Raw genomic sequence first — 6,446 nt, 5'->3', positions numbered from 1 at the left:
CTTGACCTAAAATTTCAAAAGACAAAAAGAACTAACACTCATTCAAACCTTTTAGGCCTTTTATGCCTTTGTTAAACTTAAATTTTTGTTAAAAGCAATGCATTCACTTTGAAATTGTTACCACGAACTATGAGGTTTTGATCCCTCATTTTTATGTTGGTACGTAGGCACAAGTCCGAAGGTCTTGTCAAACACAAAAATATAATTAATGAATTCTTTTCTCATCCCTTCACTCCATTTTATTGCAAACATCATTCTGTACAAAAACACATATGCACACAAGAAAGGGCTCCCTAGGAGTACCTAGGACACTTTGGGTGCTAACACCTTCCCTTTGTGTAACCAACCCCCTTACCTGTAATCTCTGGTATTTTATTAGTTTTGATTTGAAAACTTCTTATCTTTGGGTTTTGTTCGTACTTTTCCCTTTTCCCTTGGAAACAATAAAAGCACGGTGGCGACTCTGGTTTAATTGACGTCTAGCTTATCCATAGCTTGATGGTCATGAATTTACCGCTACATAAATTAAGTGGCGACTCTGCTGGGGAGTAGTCTCCAGTGGGTTTAACCTACTTTTTGTGTGTATATAATTGTATATTTGATGTTTGTATATTTGTTTGTATGATATAATATGCTTGTTGTGCTTGGTGATCTCTGAGTGGTGAGATAAGTTCTAACTGAACTTGAGTGCAATTAAGATAAAAGGATGGTATAGTCATGTTCGACTTATGTGGAGTAGTCCTTAACAAGTTGGCTTGAGACTCATCTACTCAGTGGAGACCCTTTTGGAGCTATTAATGTCACACAAGTTATTTGTGGTTAGACATTACTTTCTCTGATTTGGGGTCCGAGAAGCTGAGGACCGTAGAACATTTAACCCATCTTGACCTATTTAGGATGTAGTGCGGAGACTGTTCAAATGTAGACTTGATAACAATTTTTGCGCGATACTACACTCAGACGAGTTTATCTTGAGAATATTATGGGTTGATGAGTCAGTCATCCTAACCTGTAATATCCGATAGATGGAATTAAGAATCTGGGAACTGTTTAGAACATGATCTATAGGTTTTATCCTTAGTACACTCCTTTGGGATGGTTCTTAACCAGACTTCATGCTCGTGACTGACAACAAACCCTTGATTCTTGGTTGATCCAATCGAGTCTTGTCAATATCAATGGAACTTGGGTGTTGATAAGGTGAAAACCATAATCTGCCAAAATGGATGATTGATCTTGATAATGACTTGATTCATCCCTGGACCTTTGTTTGCCTTGTGTGTGATCCCTTACTTGTGATTTTTGCATTCATGCGCATCATAACATTCATCACACAAAAAAATAGCTTTAAGGAACTGAGGTTTTATTTGCAAATATTTTCAAACCATGGATTATGGACGAAGGAACACTAAGAAGTACAGTTTCAGATGTCCAGACTTGAAAGAGTTAAGGAAGCTATCATCTTTTGCATTAGATCCCTTGGACTTCAAGCAACGTCATGGGAAGCTTCTATCTGTGTTATCTACTGATGTTGTCGAAGGACTTTTGAGTGTTTTGGTTCAGTTCTATGACCCTCTCTACCGTTGCTTCACTTTTCTCGATTATCAGCTTATGCCTACATTGGAGGTGTATGCCCATCTCTTGGGGATACCTGTTTCTGATAAGGCGCCTTTTAGTGGATTGGAAGAGATTCCCAGGTCTCATATCATAGCTGAAGCTCTTCACTTGAAGAAGTCTGAGATAAAGGCTCATTGGGTGCAGAAAGGAGGAATGTTTGGGTTGACTTCTAAGATCCTCATCAAGGAAGCTACTACCTTTTCTCAAGCCGGTAGTGTTCATGCTTTTGAAGTTATCTTTGTGTTGCTCATTTATGGTTTAGCCTTGTTCTCTAACATTGACGGTTTTGTTGATGTTAACGCCATTAGAATTTTATTTATTTGTGGTAATCATGTGCCTACTTTGTTAGGTGATATGTATTTCTCTTTTCATATAAGGAATTCCAAAGGTGGTGGAACTATTGTGTGTTGTGTTCCTCTTTTGTATAAGTGGTTTATTTCGCACTTGCCTCGGACGCCTAATTTTATGGAGAACAAACAATGTCTAAGGTGGTCTCAGAGACTTGTGTCTCTCACTAATGATGATATTGTTTGGTATGATTCTTTGTTGAGTAGCTTGGACATTATTGATTGTTGTGGTGAATTCTCTAATGTGCCTCTCATTGGTACACAAGGAGGAATCAACTACAACCCTGCTTTGGCCCGTCGTCAACTTGGATTCCCCTTGAGAGACAAACCTAATAACATTTTGTTAGGTCTTTTCTATCAAGAGGGTAAAGATCCCCAATGTTTGAAGCAAAATATTGTGCATGCTTGGCATAATGTGCATAGGAAAGGAAGATTTGAGCTTGATCTATGCAATTGTGTAGCTTTGGAAGCTTACACTCTTTGGGTGAAAAAGAGGGCTTTGGAGTTGAAGATGTCGTATGTTTGTGAGAGACCTATGTCTATGGTTGTGGATGAGCCATTAACTCTCCCTAACCAAGATGTAGAGGAGTTGGAAGACGCACTCGCCAAGATGAAGCAAGAGAAGGATATGTGGGAAGAGCGGTTCCATGCTTTGAGCCGAAAGCATGAGGAGTTGCAGCTTGAGCCCAAGGACAAAGATGCACTTATTGAGCTTCTTAAAGACCGAGTAATGAAAACACAGAGAGAGTCGGAGGTTTCATCGTTCTCTAGAATGCCTCAGCCTTCCATTGCTTGGAAGAAGATTGTTGATCAGCTTATCCCCGAGAAGACTCAGATGAAGACTTCTTTTGAGTCTGAGATCCGACGCATCTGAAGGAAGTACGCGCATGCGGCCCGATCATCTGACATTGTTGTTAGGGATCCTTAGGATGATTAGTTTCATTTTCTCTTGTATTTGTATTTTGGTTTCTGAAATTGTACTCAGTGTAATCCTTCCAATTATATAAATAAAAGAGATTTTATGGTCAATCAAATTGTGGAATTGTTATTATTATATATTTGCAAATAAAACAGTATGTTCCTTGAAAATAAAAATAAACAAGCATCGCATTTCATGCATCATTTGCATAGAAGGTTTCTCTTTCGCTAGATGTCTTATTGGTTATTCTTTTGTGTTTCAGCCAAGCTGACTCATCAATACAATACCCGCGTCAATCATCCTAGAATCATGGAACACTTAGAGCAAGAGAATAGAGACTTGAAGGACGAGATCGCCCACCTGACTTCCATGATGGAGTCAGTTCTAGCTGCTCAAATTCAATCTTCTCCAACGCCTGCAACTCCTCCTCCTCAGAGGACGGTCATTTCAGAGGTTGTTTCTTCAACCGTGCCCTCCACTCAGTTCACTCCCGCTATGCCTGTCGGATTCCCGTTAGGAATGCCTCCCAACTTTGTGCCTGAGGGCTTTGCGCCTACTTTTGTTTCCATGTCGGCATCTAGCCCGGTCATGTTTGTGCCACCACCGTTTGTTCACACTCTGCCTCGTGTTGAGGACACCATCTATCATTCTGAGCCGTTTGAGGATCTGGATGTTTATGAAAAGATGGATGAAATGAAAGACCAATTCCTTGAGCTGCGAAAGGAGTTGAAGACCTTGAGGGGAAAAGATTTATTTGGTAATAGTGCTGCGGAACTTTGCTTGGTTCCTAATGTTAAGATCCCGATGAAGTTCAAAGTCCCTGACTTTGAAAAGTATAAAGGGAATACATGTCCACTCAGTCATCTCGTCATGTATGCTAGAAATATGTCGACGCAAACTGATAATGATCAGTTAGTGATTCATTATTTCCAAGACAGTCTGACTGGTGCCACACTAAGGTGGTACATGGGTTTGGATAGTGCGAGTGTCCGCACGTTCAATGATTTGGGTGAGGCTTTCGTGAAGTAGTACACGTATAATGTGGATATAGCGCCAGAAAAGGACCAGTTAAGGTCGATGTCTCAGAAGGATAAAGAGACATTCAAAGAGTACGCTCAGCGATAGAGAGAGCTTACTGCTCATATTACCCTTCCTTTGGAAGAAAAGGAGATGACCAAGATTTTTCTCAAGACTTTGAGCTCATTTTACTATGAGCGGATGATTGCTAATGCCCCCAATGATTTTATCGAAATGGTAAACATGGGGATGAGACTAGAAGAAGGTGTCCGAGAAGGACAGTTGTCTAAAGAGGAGGTTTCGTCTAGCAAGAAGTATGGAATTGGGTTTTCCCGAAAGAAAGAAGGAGAGACTAATGCAGTATCGGTTGGGAGGCAAAGAAGGCCTCATGTCAAAAGGAATCCACAACCCCGTCAACATCATCATCTAGTATCATCTGTTATTCCAGTATTTTCCAATAATCAATTAATGCCCGTTCAACAACAACGTCAACAACAACCACCGCAAAGAACAAACAACTACAACTACAATACCAACAATCATCAATAACAACAGAACTTCGAGAGAAAGAAGGTCTCTTTTGACCTGATTCCTATGTCTTATGTTGAATTGTATCCATTGTTGGTTCTCAAGAACCTTCTACAACTAAGAAATCCTCCACAGATTCCAGAACCACTTCCATGGTGGTACAAGCCAGAGCTTCATTGTGCCTTTCACCAAGGGGCTCCTAGCCATGATATTGAGAACTGTTACCCCCTGAATACGAAGTCCATAAGTTGGCCAAAAGTGGGATGGTGTCCTTTGAGGACCGTGCACCTAATGTCAAAGCTAACCCACTACCTGCTCATGGTAATCCTTCTGTTAACATGGTAGATGGCTGTCTTGTGGAGTTCAAGGTATATGATGTTCGTTTCATTAGAATATCCTTGGTGAGGATGCACAAGGATATCTATTTGGTGAGTGATTGTGAGCATGACCATGATGGTTATGCAATTTACAGTGTTAACCCCCGAGGTTGTGTGGTTGTAAAGAGAGACATCCAGAGGTTGATGGATGAAGGTATGATCCAGATTCTTCTGTCCCGTCACTTGGGTGATGATGTGAATGTTATAGTGCTAGTATTTAAGACTCCAGAGAGAGTAATAATTCAGTTTGACAGTAGTAGCAGTAACAGTATCAGCAATAGATCGGTATCTCCGTTGGTAATACGGTTACCGGGCCCCATCCCGTATGCATCCGATAGAGTTGTCCCGTACCAGTATAATGCGACTATGTTAGAGAATGGTCAAGAGGTTCCATTAAGGTTCATCTGAGATTAGAGCTGAAGATGTGCAACCCAGTTTCCGTAGCGGAGGGTTCATTCATGGTAATGAACAACACTTATCTGATGTGATCGAGGGGGATGAAGATGAAGACTGCACCAATTTTGTGACGCATGGAAAAGCTTACAACAGTTGGATTCTGTCGCAGCCTAAAAAATATAGTATGCGAAAAAACAACCGGCGAAGAAGAAATGACAGAAGAGTCGCCACCGTGCGTTATTTATCCCAAAGTAGGGAAAGGAAACGCTCGAAGTAAACCTGGAGAAAGGAAAGGAAAAGACAAGGTCTCGCAACCAAATCTTGGGTTCGGGAGTCGATTATGCGAAGGGAAGGTATTAGCACCCCTACGCATCCGTAGTACTCTACGGGATCCACTCTTGTTATTCTTGCCTAAAGGGTGTGGGTATATCTAATGTACTATTTACTAAAAGAGGGGTCAAAAGAAGATGACTCGCACGGATGTCGCACCCACTGCATACGTATCTTATATGAATATGAGAATCAGAGTCTTCGTAGCTCGGCTACCTATGGGTTAAAGAGGAGTGTGCTCGCTAAGACATTGCGTCTTATGCCTACGTATCTCATATGGAATGAGAATCAGAGCAAGCCGTAGTTCGGCTAACTACGGGAACAAAGGTCTCGATTGCAACTAGGGCAAGAGAAAGGGAAGGTCTCGATCGCAACGAGGGCGAGAGGAAGGGAAGGTCTCGATCGCAACGAGGGCGAGAGGAAGGAATCGCAACAAGGGCGAACGCAAACAAGGATTAGTTGTTAGTTGTCAATCAAACTCGGCAAGACATCGCATCTTGTGCCTACGTATCTCATCTGAACATGAGAATCAGAGTTGTCGTAGTTCGGATACCTATGGATTGCCATCTGAACATGGACTTACAAAGGAAGACACCAGTTGTGTCAAAGGAGAGTGGGCAATGTGTTCACGTCCTAGCAGCAGGTGTCGCAGCTCGCTGAATCGAGTCTTAGGCAGTTACCTCTTTGCAATAGACCGGACTACATGCCACAAGATCGGGGACGCTCGGAAGGTCTAAAAGAATGGGGAAGTTCTGCCCTAGAGTTGTCATGCAATATGTACTTAAGCGTTATGATTTACAAATGGGAATATCTACCTATGTTATCATACAAAAGGATATGGGAATCCTACCTATGTTATCATACAAAAGGATATGGGAATCCTACCTATGTTATCATACAAAAGGATATGGGAAT

This window comes from Lathyrus oleraceus, chromosome 7, assembly GCF_024323335.1.
Source record: "Lathyrus oleraceus cultivar Zhongwan6 chromosome 7, CAAS_Psat_ZW6_1.0, whole genome shotgun sequence".
Lineage (NCBI taxonomy): Eukaryota > Viridiplantae > Streptophyta > Magnoliopsida > Fabales > Fabaceae > Lathyrus > Lathyrus oleraceus.
Note: the sequence above shows the minus strand (reverse complement) of the source record.